The sequence below is a fragment of the Apium graveolens genome, chromosome 1 (genome assembly GCF_009905375.1).
Source record: "Apium graveolens cultivar Ventura chromosome 1, ASM990537v1, whole genome shotgun sequence".
NCBI classification, from domain to species: Eukaryota; Viridiplantae; Streptophyta; class Magnoliopsida; order Apiales; family Apiaceae; genus Apium; species Apium graveolens.
In genome coordinates, this window is record NC_133647.1 from 25,264,317 (window position 1) to 25,287,687 (window position 23,371).

Genomic DNA, 23,371 nt, shown 5'->3' on the forward strand with positions numbered 1-23,371 from the left:
TTCTTACCTTAGTTTAATTGCTAGGAGGCTTGAGAATTAATGGGATGATTTTACCATGGATAGATTTTGAGATTTGAAATTGAATTCCTCCTTTTTCTTCAAAGGGGCCTAATGGAAGAATGTGCAGGGGGTATTTATACTAGCTTCCCTTGGTTACTTAGCTTGGTTGCTTTTCTAGGTTGCTTCTAAGAAATGGGGTGGAAGATCTTGCACTTGATTTTTATTCTCCTAGGTTGAATCCTAGGTTTATTCTTGTTGCAAATCTTAGGGACAAATCTTTGTAGCTTGCTAGGTTAAAAGCTAAACTACATGTGTTAGCTTCCTTAGCACACTATTGTGCTAGGTAGCTTGATCATCCTATGGTTAGCTCACTATTTGATGAAGTAACCATGGTTACTTTCTTACCATGGTTTAGTTAGTGGGTTACGTTTATTTAATCCTTTACGCGTTCGTTCGGTCGCTTAAACGTTTTCGTAATACTTATTCGTAAATGGTTCGCGACGTAATTTCTTTAGTATTTATTCCTTATATTTTTAATTATCATACTTGAATATAAATCCGTAGGGTTTTAATCTCGTAATTATATTGTGATTCCCGTAATCCTTGATGAGTCGTAATACGGTCATTTTTAAAGTTCATTTTCTTCGAAAACTAATAGCGTTAACATACACTCATTTGGTACGTATAATCGTAGTATCAACTCCGAAACTCATTTTCTCATGCACTACATAGTGTGGGCTTAAAAGTTTTTCCCGTCCGTCAGGGTTACTATTCATTAAACGTTTTACAAGGTCTCAAAAATTCAAGTTATTATATTACTATTCATAAAGGTCTATTACCGATGTCAAAAATTTGGGTTCTTACAGTCTTCCCTCCTTAAAAGGATTCCGTCCCGGAATCAGTTCAGAAACAGGTAGGGATATAATTCTCGCATGACAACCTCGAGTTCTCACGTTAACCTTGCAGTATTTGATCTCTTCATAAAATTTCCACTCATCCATCCAATATATTTCCGGGTACTGGTCCTTGTAGTCTTATGACCTCATACGCTAAGTCTGGCTATGAGTTTATTAGCTCATTTTTAATCATATGTTTGGTTTTGACGGTTAAATTTCCTAACCTCGATTCGTGGTACTTGTTATAAACTTGGTAACCGTTCGATGATGGTGCTAATTTATAAGTCAACTTTCTTAGTCCTTTAATCCTTTAACTGGTCCAATAAATCTTGGGCTCAGCATTTCTTCCCCTTTCGAATCTCATCGCTCCCTCCTCGGAAGGTATTCTCAACAATACTTAGTCTGCTACTTCGTACTTTCTGTTTTTATAGTTCTGGTCCGCATACCTCTATTGTTCATCCTAGGCTGCCACTATCCGGGTTCTGATAAGTTCTAGGAATTCCTTCGGTCTGTTGACTCAATTATGGTCCAGTACCCTCCGCTTACCAATTTCTTCCCAACCTAAGAGAGAACGATTCTTTCTTCCGTACAAGCTTTGTAGTCATTCCAATGCACGCATGATAACTCATTATTGTCGATAATTCGATTAACGTCAATTGGTCATTTCATTTCCTTTAAAATCTATGATATGAACGATTAGTGCATCTTATTTAGAATCATCCTTCAACTTATTTGTTTCCCCCTACATCGCTCCTACTAGTGCTAGAGTTTCATTCCTTAATGTTTTCCTATTTTGGTGCATCCTCTCTGTCGATTAAGTCATGTAAGAAGTTCTCATCGCATTTCTACACGCTCGTCTCCTGCTACACGCTTAGCGCCAGATTTAACATTTCTTCCCATAGTAACGTAAAGCACATCCTTGTCCTGTTGCCATCTTGAAGGAAGCACCATTTCATACGCAATTGATTGACACATTTTAGGATCGTGGAGCGTTCAGCGTTCGTCATCGGTCGGACTTCTTTAATCATTCCCTGTATAATGTCTATAGTACTACGATACCTTCTGGGTCATACTTGTTATTCTCGCTAGCGCCTTAGACGTATTCACGTTTATTGGTATCTGCTGCCAGTGGCCTTTATAGGGCGTGTACGATCTTTTTTGCCTTTTATCAGTTCTGAAAATGACATCCTTCATTCTTTCACGTTGCCTTTCATAAAGGTATCGCCGACTATTTTTGTCGTATGCTAGCGTAGTAAGTACATCTACACGAATTATCTGTCAACAATAGGCGATTCCCCAAACCTTTCCAAATAAAAGGTAAGCCACTAGACGTATCTCCTATGATCAGGATAGTCCTCTCATTCTACTTGTCGATTTGAGAATTCTAAGTCGTGCCTCTGTCCGTCCTTTTTCACAAAATATCTTGGGAAATAGTCCCTTTAATTAAATCTTGGTTCCTTGCGTGGCGCAGTCGTCACAGGGTCTCTCTGTCCCAATTATCTCTTCCGAGTTTATATCAATTTTGTAGAGTGGACATCTATCGTTTGCATAATAAAGTAAGTGGTCTTATTTAATCTATCACTCAAAATTCTCAAATAACACGACGGCTAACTTGGTTCTTGATAATCCTCCTTCAAAATTTATTATAATTAACTCTTAACCCTATTTGGGTCATCTATAATTCGTAATCGCCAAAATTTTATCCCTCTCCTTTTCATTTTCATTTTCCAACTATGTCGAATACTTACTTACCTACTCGATGACATCCCCTTTCATATCATGTCACGACTAATATCCATTTACGTTTTTAGGCATCGTTAAGTCTTCTTGTTAATTAATAAAGCGTTCTTTTCATGTGATCCTTCTCATCAGTTATTCTGAGATTTGTCATCCTCAATATATCTTTTTCTACTTAAAGTGTCGGCCACCACATTGGCCTTTCCTTGAGGAAAATAGATTTCTCAATCATGGCCTTTGATCAATTTGACTATAGCCTCTATCTCGTGTTCAGTGTAAAAAAAAATCCGAAATTTTTTCATAAGTAAACTCCTTGTCCCTTTCAGTCCGAACCTTATCGTAATTATTCTAAATTATTATTAGAAAGACTTATGTCACGGTCCTTAAGTTGCGTAGACATATCATTAGACTTCACGCAATATCCTATTTTTATCGTCGAGTAATTCTAGCACGGGATTGCTACTAACTTTGCCTTCAATTCTTGAAAATCTTAATCCTCAAATTCATACATGCTTGGTTTTCCCGAATTTATTAGCACCTTTCCCGAAAATGTTTCATAGAAGTGTACCTCACTAATCACGTCGTATCCCTATTTTCATTCTTCTATAACCATATTAAAGATACTTATGATAATAACTAAACATGGTATTCTTCTTTTTTTAAAATAACTTACTCCTCACGATGCTCCAATTGCACCATCATAGCACTGGGCTTTCAGTCTCATATTACAACAATTGGTTCTCAACTATACCTCTCTTTATTGGGAAGGAAATTAGCCTTGAAAAAAAGATTTTCACGATATCGATGAAATTTAGACAGTCTTAACAAGGTTTCAAAATCTAACATCTGAACAAATAATGAGCTCTGAATAAAAGAGTCGCAACACTCAGAAGCTTTATAACTTGGAAGGAAGAATATAACAAGGATTATCCTTCCATGTCCTTAGAATTCTATATTGTGATATTATGGGGAATATCCATTGAAAGCAATGGTTGCTGAATAATAACATCATACAAATGATACTTGTAAGATTTTCCCATTAAAGGAATACTTTTCTTCTCGAATAATGAAAGAAATATCGAATGACATCCTCAACCAAAGGTTAACAATTAAGGTCTCCAAGAGGTGCTATTTTAAAAGAAGAAATTTTATCCAATAATTAATAAATAAGGAAGTATATTGTTCTTCAATCACTTTGTAATTTTAATTGGATATTCGTTATACAAACGAAAGAATAAAATATTTCATGAACAAAATATTTCATAAAACTGCATATGAATTCTCGTTTGAGTGGGCAACCTAGTTAGGTCTCAATAAAATCATTTTTTTTTGAAAATTCCATTAACAATTAAATCTGGCGTATATAATGCACTATGGAATAATCAAAATTTTATTGGAAGTGGAACTAGAAAAATAATAACTAGTCCATATCAAGCAATGTTATCAACCGACTAAGAAAATGGCCAGCACAATTGGTTTGGCCCATAGCAACTAGCTAGGATGATTAGCTAGGCTTTTGTCGTATTAATTAAAATTTTGACTAGGTATGACAATTAACTAGTCATTCATGAGAACATATGCAACTAGGCATATTTCAGTTTGTTTGTAAAAATCTCAACATCGTAACCACTGAAGAAATTGTGGCTACCTGGATGACGATTTTGAAATAAAGAGTTTTTTAATTTGGGCCGAGAAAGACAATTATAACTCTGAATCGAGTGGTCTTGGCATCGGAATAATCGATAGCCTCTTATCAAATATTTCTTTCCAAATAAAGGGTACACTCATAGGTGCCCTAGTTCACATACTTTATCAGATCTTTAGATAGAATTGAATTGGAATACCAATATCAAATTGATACCCTTACTATAATTTCAAAGTTCAATATATTATTTCATCCCGATTAAAGGAAAAGGATTCCCATATGGATATTAGATCATCCATGTTTTTAAGAATTTGTTAGATATTTACAATCTCGACTGAGAAGAGTAAGTAAGAAAGAAATATCAATTAAAGATACTTATTATGAATATCCATCGATGAATTGAGGAAACTTTATATATATATATATATATATATAAACTCTTGGATAATTGAAATGAAGTATAAATAGCTCTGAGTCGAACAAGAAGATCATAATCTATGAATGAAAGTTCATGGATTAACTAAAAGAAGTGAACAAATTCTGATGCAGAGAAAGACTATTCAAGATGGTCACATCAGAAATTCAAAGTAGTGAACGAAAAGGATTGCCTGATATGACTTATCAAGGCAATACGAATGATCAACAATTTGGAGGGAGTAATGTGACAGTGAGTAGGTGCCAAAATATTTCACTGATTATCCTAACTCTCGTCATTATCCATCTGAGGATGATCCCACCTCTTCTTCTTCGTAATTCCATGTTTCAAATAGTTTCTCTTTCAACATCATTTTAAAATAGCTTACTAACTTGACTGTCGTACGTATATATGTCATTCCTGGTGTTTTACCCCGAAGACCTCACTCAGAAATATTCCAAAAACATTTGTTAAGCCGATAGTTTCCTGCTACACGCATCCATTACTAACTATAAGTGGCCAGTTCCCCCTGGGAACAGATCAAAGAATCTCTTAGGGATCTTAATGCAGTCCATAAATTCAGTGGCATGTGTGTGTAATTTAACATACGTTACCGAATATATTAGATTTCTATGAGTATATATACGTAGCCTCTGACATCATATCTACCGAAGAATTCCGCTCTGGACTCACTGGTCTATCCCTTTTAAAAAGGTTCTAAGATCGAACTATCGCTCATTGTAATCTTACGCCATTTAATTATAGTCATGCCATCAATTCTCGATGCTCTCGATCTCTGAGCTAAACCATCATAACCCTTCATGTTAAGCGCACTAATAATATCATGTAATGTACTCATCTTACGATAATATTCTTATATTACATTCAAATATTTCTTAATAGAAATAAAAAAAATCCTCAAGGGTATATCAGACACTATCTCTGCTGAATTCGTTATTAATACGATATTCACCTTCTCATTGGTAAAATGACATCTTCAACTAATCTGGGTCAATAACCTCAACTGTATATTAATAATTAGACTTTATGGTTATCACATGTGATGCCCCTTCTTGGACAACCGACACAGAACTACTGGTAACAAGGCTCGTGTTATCAAAATTTACATATGGTGTTGGTAATATCGTCTTTATCCCAAATGCTCTGGAGACTCAGCTCCAAGTTCTACATCCATATCCTTGCCAAATCAAATATGATTCTAATTTTTCTCCTCATCATTCTGATAATCTCCAATGGTCTCATTAGTCATACTTTAATACCTCAAATATACACTTATCCTTACCTACACATTGAGGCTACATCCGGTAGTCCAATGATGAACTCTATATAAGCTCTTACGAAATCTCGCATCTAGACAGACTCATAACACTCTCTTTTCTGAGTACTATAACTTAAGTCTCTGATAATATTTCTGTAACGCCCCCAAATCTGGGGTCAGGAATCTGAGTCGTCACGCCATCCTTCACTCATGTGTAACCTGGTATTGATTCAATAATCCAACAGACCCCAATCTCATACTCGCACACACAAGTTATAGCCTTAGAAATGACGTACAAAATGTAATCTTCTTTTATTACACTCAAATGTACGTTACAGGATCTCAAACAATTATTTATAACCTCTACATGAAGTTACAATAATTACGACTGATATCTTATATCTATCTGATACTCTAGCACACCTTAGACAAAGCTGCCAGGGATCATTCCCATGACTGCAAGCGACTAAGTCCCACACGGCATACTGGTTATCTGTTGTGTTGTGTCATTTAAAAGAAAGCAAGAGTGAGCTATAATGCCCAGCATAATAATGTACAGTATGAAAATGACTGTATGATAACATCATATATGATAATTATGTTTTTTCGAAAATAGTTTTCCTTGGTGATACACACCTTCTTATGAAAATAATTCTTTAAGGGATTTTAATATCCTGCGAATACCTTAATGGTAATCCCAGCACCTAGGCTTGGGTTACGGTATTGCATCTCAATTCCAATTGGAATAATTTGGACACTCGTTGGAGCCACCGTATACGATGATCAGTCGTAATACGATAATAGTAACCTTTTCTACTAGTAGAAGGACGACACCTTCGTATCCCGGTTATCACCCTTACCGCACTCGGGCTACGTGTCCCATTTTCGGGTATACACATACTTCACAAGTTCCTGAGTACACAGAGTACCTTCGCATGCGGTACCTTTGGTAGTCCATCTAGCACACATAGTACCAGAGTTTACTCTCTAAAAGAATAGTTAAAATAATATTCCTCAACTAATTTATATTTAAGTAGTATAATAATCTTTAATATTTAATCGAGTCTGAAATAAATAATCACTAAAGAATACTTATCCCATAATAAATGAATAGTAAATAGATATTTATTATTTGAATGATAAAGTATAGTTGGGGGAATGCGATCTTTGGAAATCGTTTTATTAAAAGTTCGAGGTGTTTAGTATTTCGTAAATGGACGTTGAGTCCCTTGAAACGTAACTACTATGGACTTTAATCATCTTATAAATATCACCGGAATGATTCCCGGGTTTTTATTTGATAAAAACAAAACTGACCGACTCTCAGTCTTACAACTTATACATCACGCTCTATTATAGCGTTAATATTCTAATTAAAACACCTCTGGAATACTTCTGGGTTTTCATCATTTTTTACTGACCGATCCTCGGTCTATACATGTCACGCTACTCGCTAGCGTTAACGTTCTCAATTATAAACTCCTCCGAGATACCTCCGGGTTTTTATAAGCTTACACGGACCGACTCTCGGTCTAAATATAACATTTCAAACTCGGTATGAACATATAGTAGAAATTATCAACAATTGAGTAATGTAATACATCTCAAACTTCTTAAAACAGTTTAAAGCAATCTCATGCATATATCACAGTTTTGTAAAATATTCACAACACAACAGTTCTTAAAAGGTAGGGTTTGAAAACTTGCCTGGGTATCTCGAGGTGGAGGATGCTCTAGGTTCAGCTTGGAAATCTATAACCATAAACACAATTCGTTAGGTCCCGTTCTATTTTACGGCGACTCGCACTCACGCACTACTTATTATGCACCCTTTCAACTTATACTACCCTTATTATTCCTTTAAGTCCTTATCCACATCATGGTCGCTTCGGTTTTCTATGTATCTTAGGTTCATTCTCATTATCGTTGTCGGCTCCGCTTATGGATTCTTACGGTTTCTACTCGCGCGATCTTGGCTCCGATATTTTTATAAAATTGAAAATTCATTATTTTCACTTGAAATTTTTCTCGCAATTAGGAAACTCAATATGTTACCCTCTGTGACGATTCAATAATCCAACAGACCCCAATCTCATACTCGCTGTGATGATTGAAAATTTTTCGACGTAATTAAGTCAATAAAGTATGTTTTATGTGATGTGATTATAATTATGTGATTAAGTGTTGATTACGCGAGTATGAGATTGGGGTCTGTTGGATTATTGAATCGTCACAGAGGGTAACATATATGCATATATGTGTTGACCATATATGTGTGATTTCTTGTCTGTGTGCATGACTATGTGCTCTATGACATTTTTATGAATTTGAAGGAATTATTTGATTTAATTAAAGTTTTATTTAACCTTCATGCATTTTTATAAAATTATCTGAGTAAGATAAAAACATGGGATTTGTTTTGTTTTCTTCATAGTGTTCCTAGAGACTTTTAAAAATAATGAATGGATTTATTTGGTGGTCATTGCATTTTAATTGATTTTTATGTGGGAAATGTTATTATTAAGGCAAGCTTGCGAAATTCATATAATATCAACCATCCGCTCAAAAATCTATTATGAGTAATGGTTGAAATGTTAATTTTGAGATCTACATATTAAAATTGTCACTTGCAATAATTTTCGACTTTCCGAGAGAGATATATTTTATATTTGATTTATATTACATTCGAGTAAAAAGAAAGAATTAATTAGGCATAAAAGGGATTTAGTAGATTACTAAAATGCCCTTGCCTTTGATAGTTTATAAACACATCCCCCCCCCATTTTCTTTCTTTCTTTCCCGTGAGCACCCTTTTCCCCCCCTCTCCCTCATTTTCTTTTCTCTCTCACTCTCTCTCTCGAACACTCTCACTCTTTCTCTCGGCTCTCTCCATCTCTCTTCTCTCTCTCTTGCATGCAACACTCAAACATCACTCAAACTCAAAGATATTGCTCTCTTTAGTCTCTATTTTCGGTATACATCTCAATTTCCATTTGCATGTAAGTGTTGTGTAAGTGTTGTGATGTTGATCTCTATGGTTGTGTTCAAGGAAATTGATTTCTTGATACAAAACTATAAGAGTGGATTCAAGTGGATTACGTGGTTTAAAACTCAAGAGGAGACCCGTTTCGGGCTTTCTTAAGTTCGACCACCACAGGCTATGATCCAAGGAGAGCCGGTGGAGTTTTTATGATATGATAATTTGATTTTTAAGCTTTGCATGTTTTGGTTTCTTGAAGGTTTGAAAAAGGGTTTTGTATTTTTAGAAACTCAAATATGTGATTGATAAATGGATTGCATTGATTGTTTTAAAAAGAGAAATTGGATGTGAAAATGATTTATTGCTTAGAAAATCAAAAAATTAAGGTTTGCATGTTGGGTTATAATTCGGCTTTGTGCTAATTAAAAAGGGGAATTGAATTTGATGACTTGATCTTAGCTTATTTAGTAGATAAAGTAATTGCATGTTAGTTTTAAAGAAGATCAAGTTAAGCATGTCAATGTTTAGTCCTTGAGTTGTGAATTTTGATTTTTGCTGAATAGAAAATGTGTTTAGAAGGGATTAATTTGATGATTTAGTGGATGCATGTTGATTGAATGAATTGATTAAATTTGAAGTCACTAGGCAATGCTTGGTTTTGGTGTTTAATGAATTGAATGATTAAGTAAAGGTTTAAAACAAGTTGGGAATGTAATTTAAGACTTTGCATGTCAAAATTTATCCTTGTATGCATGGTTATTGGAAAAACCCGAATGGGTCTTAGGCTTAAAAAGAGAATTAAGTTGATTTTGCTAAATATCTTAGTGACTAATGAGAACTTGATTGCATGACCATGATTGGGTGGTGTTTATGTTCGAATTTGATAATCAAAAGAAGGTGTTGATTATCGATTCTTAATGTGATTATAATTCGGATTTTTGATTAAAAAGGATGAAGTTTAATTGCGTAAATGACTCTTGTGATTTATATTATTTGTGTTTGATTATATGAGATTGAAATTGAGTATACGTGGTTGTGTTTTATGTGTATGGCCGAATGGTATATAAGTAGAAAAGTGACTGATTTGATTTCCAATACCTTACTAAGTGATTGCATGTGAAATCCTAGGAGATATGTGATTCATTTGTGTGATTGGTTGTTGTTATGGTTCGAATTAAGGAATAAAATAAAAAGGGAATTAAATGGTTTGCTATTAAAGAACTATAAGTGACAGTTATGGTCGCAAAAGGTTTAGTTGTGAATAAATCATGTACTCGTAAGAGTTATATTGGTGTGAATTGAGAAATGGTTAAGGTCAAGCAAGTACACGTCGATCGATAAGTATATATAAAGATATAAAGGTTAAGAGTAAAATATATATGACGTGTGATGTGCTATGTGCTTATCTGTATAAGCTATATTCGTATACTCGAGTCAAGGATATAATCGAGTTATCGTATTGAGCGATCGTTCTGGGAACGATAGTTGAGAAACTGATTAAGGTTTTGTTTTTTTATTGTAAATTCGGAGCGTGAGGGCATTTAGGCTAGGAAAGGAAAGGGTATACTAGGTGGCAGTAGTTCAACCTTCAGGAAAGCAAATTCAGGCAAGTAACTCTCATTACTTGTGAAAATGATTATAGAGAGGTTGATGTTCATACCATGTAGAGTATGAAGTGTTAATTTATGAACCCTGTTAATGACTTGAGATATCCTGTTTTGATTCTGATATACTGTTATTGATAAGCTTACTGATTCAACCCTTTGATAACCTATCCTTTCTGTTCAAGTTATTTATTAAGCCATGAAATGTATTGAACCCTATAATTATCCTTGCGAACCCTGTTTAATGATACTTTATTTCCTGATCACCCTATTGGTCCCTAAACAGATGTTGATTCCTCTAACTTAAGTGCCTTGTTATCCTTGATACCGAATCCTTAAGAATTGTTCCTTGCTTATCTTTGAATCATTCCCTGAACTTTGTTTTCTTAAAATTTGACTTAAGAATGAGTTTTGACTCGAAAGAGTCTGAATGATTTCATATTCTTGGTAATGATAAAAATGGATTTTAGAAAACCTATTTATTTTTCCAACTCAAGGTTTTCCAAACGAATTCCTGATGGATTGGATTGGGACGTAAGAGGCCCTGAGTAGAACAAATAAAGTAGAATGCCCTGAGTTTGGTAAAGTATATTGTGGATTGATATCGTAGAACTGCTTTATAGTTACTTGCTGAGTTTTGTACTCATATGTTTTGTTTTAATCTAATCATGGCAGTTAAGCAAGAAGATGGCCAGGCTTAGGCACACTGCTCTTAAGAGCGTACCTGGTGGTCCCTATCGTGTTGAGGGCTTCCGGTTTCCAGAGCAGGTAGTGGTATTTTTGAGTGAGCACGCGCCTAGAAGGAAATCTATAAAGATACAATAGGTTATCTGTCGGTTCCCAGCCGGAATCGATATTGTCTATTTAATAATATTTTGGGGTTGTAAGTTATATTTTATGATTGGTAGTTGTAATCTTGTCTCATACTTTATCCTGTTGATCCTGGTAGTGGTTAATCGGGGTTTATGCTTATTTAATTATTAGATTAAAGGTGTGTGAGTCCTCATTTCCTAACCCCGAGATTGAGGGCGTCACAAGTTGGTATCAGAGCTACAGGATCTAGTCCCTGAGACAAGTTAGGAATAAAAAGGGTATTTTGGGTATATCTATATCGCAAGAGAGTTCGACTCATGTAGAGTTGAGTTAGACTATTAGGTATAGTCTAAGGAAAGTGTGTATCAGTTAGAGTGGAAACTAGAGTTAGGGTGTGAGTTAGCTGGAAGCTTTATTTAACCCTAACATTGTTTCTTGGTTGCTATTTTTTGTTTTCTCTCAGGATCCTAGTAGTGGTAGTGACTCAGACTCAGAGATTAGTTTGACTGGTACCCCAGTGGACCCTATTCCACCCTCTCTAGAGGGGCCTGTGTATGTTTGTTCAGATCTAGAGGAGGATCCTTCTGAGAGTAGTGAGATCCCTATGCAGATTTCACCCTTGAGGCCAGATTCAGAGACCCCTGCCCTAGAGCCAGAGTCTGAGATGCCTAAGACTGTACCTGTCAGTGTTGGTGGCAAGTTAGCCCAGGATCGAGACTTTGTTTACTCCCGAATTCCTGAGTTGGGAGCTTTGGTGGATAGGTTAATTCGAGACTCTAGGCAGAGGACTTTAGTAGTGATGGAAGAGTGGAGAGCTAGGATTCAGTTGGTGGAGCAGGTTGCCAGGAGGAGATTGGATGAGGGACCATCCACTAGTGATGCTGATGCTGAGGCCCGGAGGCTGCATAAGATCATTCGCTGGATGTTGGCTGTGTTGAGAGAGATTATGGACGATTAGACGGGAATGTTGGTTGTGCCCGTAGATTGTTGTTTTTCAGCGCCGGTAGGCTTTGGGATACTTGGTCAGATGTCGGGATCCCTTTTCATTTATCTTGTTGTATTTCAGAGCTATGTTGTAGCAGTAGCTGTTAGAAGTTAGGGGTAGATAGGGGGATATTTTCCAGTTTTTCCTCTGTTTAACCCTGCTATATTATTGTACCTTATTTCAGAACCTGTGATAGCCAGACTTATCTTTATGTACCCATTGTTTAAATAAATCCATTTTCTTATTTTCCATTGTGCACCTTAAATATCTCATAAACTGTTCTCAATATCATGTTTCCATACAACCATGTTTCCATACAACCATGTTTCCATATAACCATGTTTAAAGATCGTAAAACCCTGTTTTATGCCATGATAAAACAACACTGGTATAAGAATTATGTAGTAATAGGATTGCATGTGCAATAGGGGTAAAACTTAAAAACCCACAAAAGAGATTTTATAGAAACTGTTGTTATATGCCATGCCATCATATTTCTTAAATAATTGCTCAATCGGGTTTGTAAGAAATGGCCAACTCACTAGATCACCAAGAAGAAGAAATTCCAACCCAAGACCCAGAAGTAAACCCAGAAACCACCATGATGAGCAGACTTGCTCAGCTTTTGCAACAACCTGTGGCCCCTAAAGTTGGAAACTTCAAACACTTTCAATCTGTTCATCCCCCAGAGTTCTTAGGTTTGCCAGACCCAATTAAAGCTCAATCATGGTTGAGAGAAATGGAAAAAGCTTTTGAGTTAGCAAAAGTTAAGGATGACATGAAAGCTCAGTATGCAAGTTATTACCTGAAAGATGAAGCAAGTTTCTGGTGGGAGTCTTCGAAGGCGTTGTTGGAAGGCAAGGACTTAACATGGGAGAAGTTCACTGAAATGTTTCCGGAGAAGTATTTGTCGAGCTATATGCAAGATCAGTTGAAAATGAAATTTCTAGACCTTAGACAAGAGGATATGTCAGTAGCGGAATATGAAGTGAAGTTCTTGGAATTGTCTAGATTTGTACCTGAATATGTGAATACAGAAGCGAAGAAGGCTAAGAGGTTCCAACAGGGACTTAAGCCGTGGATTATGAGTCAAGTAGCATTGCTGGAGATCAAGAATTATGCTGCCTTGGTTCAAAAGGCAATGATAGTGGAAGGTGAGCGGGAAGCTGCAAGGAGAGAAAATGGAAGGAAGAGGAAATTTGAAAGCTCAGAGCAAGAGCAAGGAAGTTCAAATTTTAGAGGGAAGTTTGGCAAGAATGGTGGAGGTCAGAACCAAAAATTTCAGAAATTTAAACCCGGTAACGGAGCTCAGAAGAACCGTTTCCAGAAAGCAGGACAACCGGGGAAGCATAACAGGCCCCAGATTCAAGAATGCAAGAATTATGGAAAGAGACACCCGGGAAGGTGTAATAAGTTGGATGTGACGTGTTTTAAGTGCAACCAGAAGGGACATTACTCTTCAGAATGCCCAAGTGGAGCAAGGAAGCCTGATTTGGCTTGTTTCAAGTGTGGTAAAGTGGGCCATATAGCCAGGAATTGCAAGGAGCCTGTTCAGAAGGCTAATGTTCTTAGGATTGTTGGACCGCCGTCTCTCCCAGCACCATCAGCTCAACCCTGAGCTAGAACTTTTAACATGACGATGAAAGATGCGGTGCAAGATGTGGATGTGGTAGCAGGTATGCTTGTTATTAACTCAGTAAAAGTAAAAGTATTGATGGATTCTGGAGCAACTAGATCTTTTATCTCTGAAAGTATTCTTGATAAGTTAAATTGTGTTGCGTACCTTCTGGAACCTAATTTGATTATAGAGGTAGCAAATCAAGAGAAAGTTATTGTTAATAAGATCTGTCCCGATTGTGATGTGACTATAGAAGTCGGCACTATTCTGCTGACTTAATTCCCTTTAAGTTAGGAGAATTTGAGGTTATACTAGGAATGGATTGGTTGTCAAACCATGAAGCGCAAATAGAATGTAAAAGTTAAAAGGTGAAGTTAAGAACCAAGGATGGAGAAGAGGTAATATTTAAAGGAAAGAGGCAAGAAAAGAAATTCCCAACGGCAATTGAGGCGAGAAGATCAATACGACTAGGATGCAAAGTATATTTGGCTCATGTCATGGATATGGAGAAGGAATCTTTAAGGATCGAGGATATTCTGATACTAAGAGACTTTCCGGATGTATTTCCTGATGAATTGCCTAGACTACCTCCAGACAAAGAGATCGAGTTTACGATTGATTTGGCTCCTGGAACGGAACCAGTATCGAAAGCTCCCTATCGTATGGCGCCAGTTGAAATGAAGGAATTGGCAGCTCAATTGCAAGAATTGTTGGACAAAGGAGTGATCCGACCGAGTGTATCATCGTGGGGCGCACCGGTGTTATATGTAAAGAAAAAGGATGGAAGTATGAGGTTGTGCATTGATTACCGCGAACTGAATAAATTGACAATTAAGAATAAGTACCCTCTACCGCGGATCGATGACTTGTTTGACCAGTTAAAAGGAGCTTCGTGTTTCTCCAAGATTGATTTAAGATCTGGGTATCATCAATTAAAGATTAAAGCAGAAGATATACCCAAGACTGCGTTTCGAACGAGATATGGGCACTATGAGTTTTTGGTAATGGCATTTGGCTTGAAAAATGCGCCATCCGCATTTATAGATCTTATGAACAGAGTGTTCAAGCAATATTTGGATAAGTTCGTTATTGTGTTTATCGATGATATACTGATTTACTCCAAGATGGAAGAAGATCATAAGGAGCATTTGAGGATTTTCTTGGAAATTCTGAGGAAAGAGAAGTTGTATGGTAAGTTTTTGAAGTGTGAATTTTGGCTAAAGGAAGTACAATTTCTTGGTCATGTAGTTAATAAAGAAGGAATCAAAGTGGACCCAGCCAAGATAGAAGCTGTAATGAATTGGGAAAGACCCAAGACTCCTACAGAAGTCAGAAGTTTTCTGTGATTAGCCGGATATTACAGGAGGTTTGTGCAAGATTTCTCTAAGATTGTCATTCCGTTAACGAAATTGACAAGAAAGAACGAGAAATTTGTATGGACGGAAAAGTGCGAGGAAAGTTTTCAAGAGTTAAAGAAGAGGTTGGTAACCGCCCCAATGTTAGTGTTACCAGATGAAAAAGGGGAATTTGTGATATTCAGTGATGTTTCATATAAAGGACTTGGATGTGTATTAATGCAACACGGGAAGGTAATAACATATGCGTCAAGGCAACTCAAGCCGCACGAGCAAAAGTATCCAACGCATGATTTGGAATTGGCAGCAATTGTGTTTGCCCTTAAGATTTGGAGGCATTATTTGTACGGGGAAAAGTGTGAGATTTATACGGATCATAAGAGTTTAAAGTATATCTTTACTCAGAAAGAATTGAATATGAGACAAAGAAGGTGGTTAGAATTGATCAAAGATTATGATTGTGCGATAAACTATCATCCTGGAAAGGCAAATGTGGTGGCCGATGCTTTAAGTCGCAAGGAAAGGTTGAATATGTTAACGTCATCGGAAGGATTAATCAAGGAATTTGAAAAGATGGAAATAGAGGTGCAGACTCCAGAATTTGGAGGTGAAGCTATATATGCAATGTCATTTCAACCCAAAATTTTAGAAAAGATTCGATGTTGTCAAGAGCAAGTGATGAATCGCGAAAAGGATAAGTTGACGGGAGAAGAAATTAAAGCTCAAAAGGATGGAAAAGGAATATGCCGTGTTAACTCACGTATTTGGATACCTAATGTTGTTGGACTAAAACACGAGATTTTGCAAGAAGCGCATAACTCGAGATGTTCAATTCACCCTGGAAGTACGAAAATGTACCAGGATTTAAAAGGAAGTTATTGGTGGCCAAACATGAAGAGGGAAATTGCAGAATGGATAAGTAAATGTTATACGTGCCAAAGAGTCAAAGCAGAACATCAAAGGCCGAGCGGATTGCTTCAGCCACTGGATATACCTGAATGGAAATGCGAGCATATAGCGATGGATTTTGTGGTAGGATTGCCTACAACCAAGTCTAATCATAATGCGATTTTGGTGGTAATCGATCGGTTGACAAAGTCAGCACATTTCTTGCCAATAAATGAAAGATTTTCATTAGAAAAGTTGGTCAAATTGTATTTGAATGAGATTGTGATGCGTCATAGAATTCATGTATCTATCGTATCTGATAGAGATCCAAGGTTTAACTCAAGATTTTGGTGACAATTCCATGATCATTTGGGAACTAAGTTGAAAATGAGTACGGCATATCATCCGCAGATAGAAGGACAAAGTGAAAGGACAAATCAGACAATTGAAGATATGTTGCGAACCTGCGCAATAGATTTCAAAGGAAATTGGGACGATCATTTGCCGTTAATTGAGTTTTCCTACTACAACAGTTATCACGCGAGTATTAGCATGCCGCCTTATGAAGCGTTGTATGGAAGAAAATGTAGGTCCCCTATATATTGGGACGAAGTTGGTGAACACAAATTAATTGGCCCAGAGCTAGTTCAACAAACGAAGGAAAAGGTAGAAATGATTCGAAAAAGATTAATTGCAGCTCAAGATCGACAAGCAATGTACACAAATCAAGAACGTAAAGTTGTGCAATTCGAATCTAGAGACAAAGTCTTATTAAAGATATCTCCTTGGAAGGGTTTAACCCGATTTAGAAAGAAAGGAAAGTTGAGCCCTAGGTATATTGGACCATTTGAAGTATTGAGATGAGTTGGGAAAGTGGCATATGAATTGGCGCTACCTCCGCTAATGCAACATCTACACAATATATTTCATGTATCTCTTTTGAAAAACTATAATGCTGATGCGAGCCATGTGATTGAGTTGGAACCAGTGGAAATCCAACCAGATTTGTCTTATGTGGAACAACCAGTTCGAATTTTGGACCGAAAAGAGAGGACACTCAGGAATAAAGTTGTACCTCTAGTTAGAGTATTGTAGAGAAATCCGCTAGTCGAAGAATCGACTTGGGAATTAGAAATTGAAATGAAAGAAAAGTATCCCCATCTATTTGCTTAGATTAGATTCTGGGGACAGAATTCTTTTAAGGAGGGTAGATTGTGACTACTGAGAATTTTTCGACGTAATTAAGTCAATAAAGTATGTTTTATGTGATGTTATTATAATTATGTGATTAAGTGTTGATTAATTGTCTTTTCTGTATATTAGAATATAGGAGCGTAAATAAAAACGGTCCAATTTAAAGAGTCAGCTTAGGAATTAAGCTGTGTTGTCGGGCCGTCAGGTAGAACGGAACCCGTCCTAATAACAAGTTAAAGAATATAAAATGTGAATTATGTGTGATTGAGTGAAATGAATGTTTAAATAAAGTATTTTGTCCTAAGTGACGTGTCGGTCGATAATGATAATGAGAAGCGTAATCGAAACGCTGAGCGTCGGGCCGTCAAGCTGAACGTGACCCGGTACGCGTAAAAAGGATAAAAGATTAAAGAAGGACAAATTCTCTGATCAGACCTGAGTTGTTATGTGACCTATATATGTGTGATTTCTTGTCTGTGTGCATGACTATGTGCTTTGTGACATTTTTATGAATTTGAAGGAATTATTTGATTTAAATAAAGTTTTATTTAACCTTCATGCATTTTTATAAAATTATCTGAGTAAGATAAAAACAGGGGATTTTTTTTGTTATCTTCATAGTGGTCCTAGAGACTTTTTGAAAATAATGAATGGATTTATTTGGTGGTCATTACATTTTAATTGATTTTTATGTGGGAAATGTTACTATTAAGGCAAGCTTGCGAAATTCATATAAAATCAACCATCCGCTCAAAAATCTATTATGAGTAATGGTTGAAAAGCTAATTTTGAGATCTACATATTAAAATTGTCACTTACAATAATTTTCAACTTTCCGAGAGAGATATATTTTATATTTGATTTATTACATTTGAGTAAAAAGAAAGAATTAATTAGGCATAAAAGGGATTTAGTAGATTACTAAAATGCCCTTACCTTTGATAGTTTATAAACACACACCCCCCCCCTTTTTCTTTCTTTCTTTCCCGTGAGCACCCTTTTCCCCCCTCTCCCTCATTTTCTTTTCTCTCTCACTCTCTCTCTCAAACACTCTCACTCTTTCTCTCGGCTCTCTCCATCTCTCTTCTCTCTCACACTCAAACCTCACTCAAACTCAAAGATATTGCTCTCTTTAGTCTCTATTTTCGGTATACATCTCAATTTCCATTTGCATGTAAGTGTTGTGTAAGTGTTTTGATGTTGATCTCTATGGTTATGTTCAAGGAAATTTATTTCTTGATATAAAACAATAAGATTGGATTCAAGTGGATTATGTGGTTTAAAACTCAAGAGGAGACCCGTTTCGGGCTTTCTTCAGTTCGACCACCACAGGCTATGATCCAAGGAGAGCCGGTGGAGTTTTTATGATATGATAATTTGATTTTTAAGCTTTGCATGTTTTGGTTTCTTGAAGTTTGAAAAAGGGTTTTGTATTTTTAGAAACTCAAATATGTGATTGATAAATGGATTGCATTGATTGTTTTAAAAAGAGAAATTGGATGTGTGTAAATAATTTATTGCTTAGAAAATCAAAAATTAAGGTTTGCATGTTGGGTTATAATTCGGCTTTGTGCTAATTAAAAAGGGGAATTGAATATGATGACTTGATCTTAGCTTATTTAGTAGATAAAGTAATTGCATGTTAGTTTTAAAGAAGATCAAGTTAAGCATGTCAATGTTTAGTCCTTGAGTTGTGAATTTTGATTTTTGCTGAATAGAAAATGTGTTTAGAAGGGATTAATTTGATGATTTAGTGGATGCATGTTGATTGAATGAATTGATTAAAGTTGAAGTCACTAGGTAATGCTTGGTTTTGGTGTTTAACGAATTGAATGATTAAGTAAAGGTTTAAAACAAGTTGGGAATGTAATTTAAGACTTTGCATGTCAAAATTTATCCTTGCATGCATGGTTATTGGAAAAACCCGAATGGGTCTTAGGCTTAAAAAGAGAATTAAGTTGATTTTGCTAAATATCTTAGTGGCTAATGAGAACTTGATTGCATGACCATGATTGGGTGGTGTTTATGTTCGAATTTGATAATCAAAAGAAGGTGTTGATTTTTGATTCTTAATGTGATTATGATTCGGATTTTTGATTAAAAGGATGAAGTTTAATTGCGTAAATGACTCTTGTGATTTATATTATTTGTGTTTGATTATATGAGATTGAAATTGAGTATACGTGGTTGTGTTTTATGTGTATGGCCGAATGGTATATAAGTAGAAAAGCGACTGATTTGATTTCCAATACCTTGCTAAGTTCTTGCATGTGAAATCCTAGGAGATATGTGATTCATTTGTGTGATTGGTTGTTGTTATGGTTTGAATTAAGGAATAAAATAAAAAGGGAATTAAATGGTTTGCTATTAAAGAACTATAAGTGACAGTTATGGTCGCAAAAGGTTTAGTTGTGAATAAATCATGTACTCGTAAGAGTTATATTGGTGTGAATTGAGAAATGGTTAAGGTCAAGCAAGTACGTATCGATCGATAAGTATATATAAAGATATAAAGGTTAAGAGTAAAATATATATGACGTGTGATGTGCTATGTGCTTATCTGTATAAGCTATATTCGTATACTCGAGTCAAGGATATAATCGAGTTATCGTATTGAGCGATCGTTCTGGGAACGAGAGTTGAGAAACTGATTAAGGTTTTGTTTTTTTATTGTAGATTCAGAGCGTGAGGGCATTCAGGCTAGGAAAGGAAAGGGTATACTAGGTGGCAGTAGTTCAACCTTCAGGAAAGCAAATTCAGGCAAGTAACTCTCATTACTTGTGAAAATGATTATAGAGAGGTTGATGTTCATACCATGTAGAGTATGAAGTGTTAATTAATGAACCCTGTTAATGACTTGAGATATCCTGTTTTGATTCTGATATACTGTTATTGATAAACTTACTGATTCAACCCTTTGATAACCTATCCTTTCTGTTCAAGTTATTTATTAAGCCATGAAATGTATTGAACCCTATAATTATCCTTGCGAACCCTGTTTAATGATACTTTATTTCCTGATCACCCTATTGGTCCCTAAACAGATGTTGATTCCTCTAACTTAAGTACCTTGTTATACTTGATACCGAATCCTTAAGAATTGTTCCTTACTTATCTTTGAATCATTCCCTGGACTTTGTTTTCTTAAAATTTGACTTAAGAATAAGTTTCGACTCGAAAGAGCCTGAATGATTTCATATTCTTGGTAATGATAAAAATGGATTTTAGAAAACCTATTTATTTTTCCAACTCAAGGTTTTCCAAACGAATTCCTGATGGATTGGATTGGGACGTAAGAGACTAGTGGGACTAGTCCAGTCATGGTAAGAGGCTAGCAGGGCTAGTCCAACTTAAGGCTGAAATTATGCCGATTGGTACCTTAAAGACCGGATGGAGGTCGGTACGGGCTGATCACCCGTATTATAATGAAATGGAAAGATAAAGTGATCCAATTAAGGGTTCTAAATGATTATTTAAAAGGGAACTGAAACTTTCTGTTCAGTAAATTGATTCTTGAAAATGAAAATGGTTAATTATGTTAATGTGAAGCTTAAAGCTCGAGAACCCTGATTCTTAAATCTGTTGATCATATGATTGATTCCCTATAATGAAATACTGTTGCTTTCCTCTTTTTGAAAGATCTATTCTGATCCTTTAATGATTTGTGATGAATGTCGGCTTTCGTCCTGCATTGAGCCTTGTTCCTTGAAAGCCCCACATTATCCTTCAAAACCTTTTCTTAACCCAAAAGCTGGAAATCTGCCACCTAGAACAAATAAAGTAGAATGCCCTGAGTTTGGTAAAGTATATTGTGGATTGATATCGTAGAACTGCTTTATATTTACTTGTTGAATTTTATACTCATATGTTTTGTTTTAATCTAACCATGGAAGTTAAGCAAGAAGATGGCCAGGCTTAGGCGCACTGCTCGTAAGAGCGTACCTGGTGGTCCCTATCGTGTTGAGGGCTTCCGGTTGCCAGAGCAAGTAGTGGTATTTTTGAGTGAGCACGCGCCTAGAAGGAAATCTGTAAAGATATAATGGGTTATCTGTCGGTTTCCAGGTGGAATCGATATTGTCTATTTAATAATATTTTAGGGTTGTAAGTTATATTTTATGATTGGTAGTTGTAATCTTGTCTCATACTTTATCCTGTTGATCTTGTTAGTGGTTAATCGGGGTGTATGCGTCACACTCGCACACACAAGTTATAGCCTTAGAAACGACGTACAAAATGTAATCTTCTTTTATTACACTCAAATGTACTTTACAGGATCTCAAACAATTATTTATAACCTCTACATGAAGTTACAATAATTACTACTGATATCTTATATCTATTTGATACTCTAGCACACCTGAGACAAAGCTTCCAGGCATCCTCCCCATGACTGCAAGCGACTAAGTCCCACACCGGCATACTGGTTATCTGTTGTGTTGTGTCATTTAAAAGAAAGCAAGAGTGAGCTATAATGCCCAGCATAATAATGTACAGTATGAAAATGACTGTATGATAATATCATATATGATAATTATATTTTTTCGAAAATAGTTTTCCTTGGTGATACACACCTTCTTATGAAAACAATTCTTGAAGGGCTTTTAATATCCTGCGAATACCTTAATGGTAATCCCAACACCTAGGCTTGGGTTACGGTATTGCATCTCAATTCCAATTGGAAGAATTTGGACACTCGTTGGAGCCACCGTATACGATGATCAGTCATAATACGATAATAGTAACCTTTTCTACTAGTAGAAGGACGACACCTTCGTATCCCGGTTATCACCCTTGCCGCATTTGGGCTATGTGTCCTATTTTCGGGTATACACATACTTCACAAGTTCCTGAGTACATAGAGTACCTTCGTCTGCGGTACCTTTGGTAGTCCATCTAGCACACATAGTACCAGAGTCTACCCCTCCCTTGTCCTTTAAAAGAATTCTATCAATCTCGAGAACTCGAACCACATCACAGCTCCCCAAGCGTTTTGCTTGTTGATGGAAATAGCTTATCTCTCTAAGATATAAGTGTATATATGTATTACGTACTTCCGAGATTTTCGGAGGAAGTACTAAGGATGTGAGTTGACCGTTGTCAATAGATAATTAAATGGGGGGGAGTTTCTCCTTGAAACTATATTCAAAATATTAAATAAGTCGGGATAATATTCACCGACGAACTGAAATTATTCGAATGGTATTCTGAAATCAGGAAGTATATTTTAAATCAGGATCTATGATTTTTAAATCAATAATAAACCCTTTAAGAATGATAATTAATTAAATAATAGTCGATAAATAATTAAACCTCGAATGAGTTTACTCTCTAAAAGAATATTTAAAATAATATTCCTCAACTAATTTATATTTAAGTAGTATAATAATCTTTAATATTTAATCGAGTCTGAAATAAATATTCACTGGAGAATACTTCTCCCATAATAAATGAATAGTAAATAGATATTTATTATTCGAACGATAAAGTATAGTTGAGGGAATGCGATCTTTGGAAATCGTTTTAATAAAAGTTCAAGGTGTTTAGTATTTCGTAAATGGACGTTGAGTCCCTTGAAACGTAACTACTATGGACTTTAATCGTCTTATAAATATCACCGGAATGATTCCCGGGTTTTTATTTGATAAAAACAAAACTGACCGACTCTCGGTATTACAACTTATACATCACGCTCTATTATAGCGTTAATATTCTAATTAAAACACCTCCGGAATACTTTCGGATTTTCATCAATTTTTACTGACCGATCCTCGGTCTATACATGCCTCGCTACTCGCTAGCGTTAACGTTCTCAATTATAAACTCCTCCGGGATACCTCCGGATTTTTATAAGCTTATACCGATCGACTCTCGGTCTAAATATAACATTTCGAACTCGGTATGAACATATACTAGAAATTATCAACAATTGAGTAATGTAATACATCTCAAACTTCGTAAAACA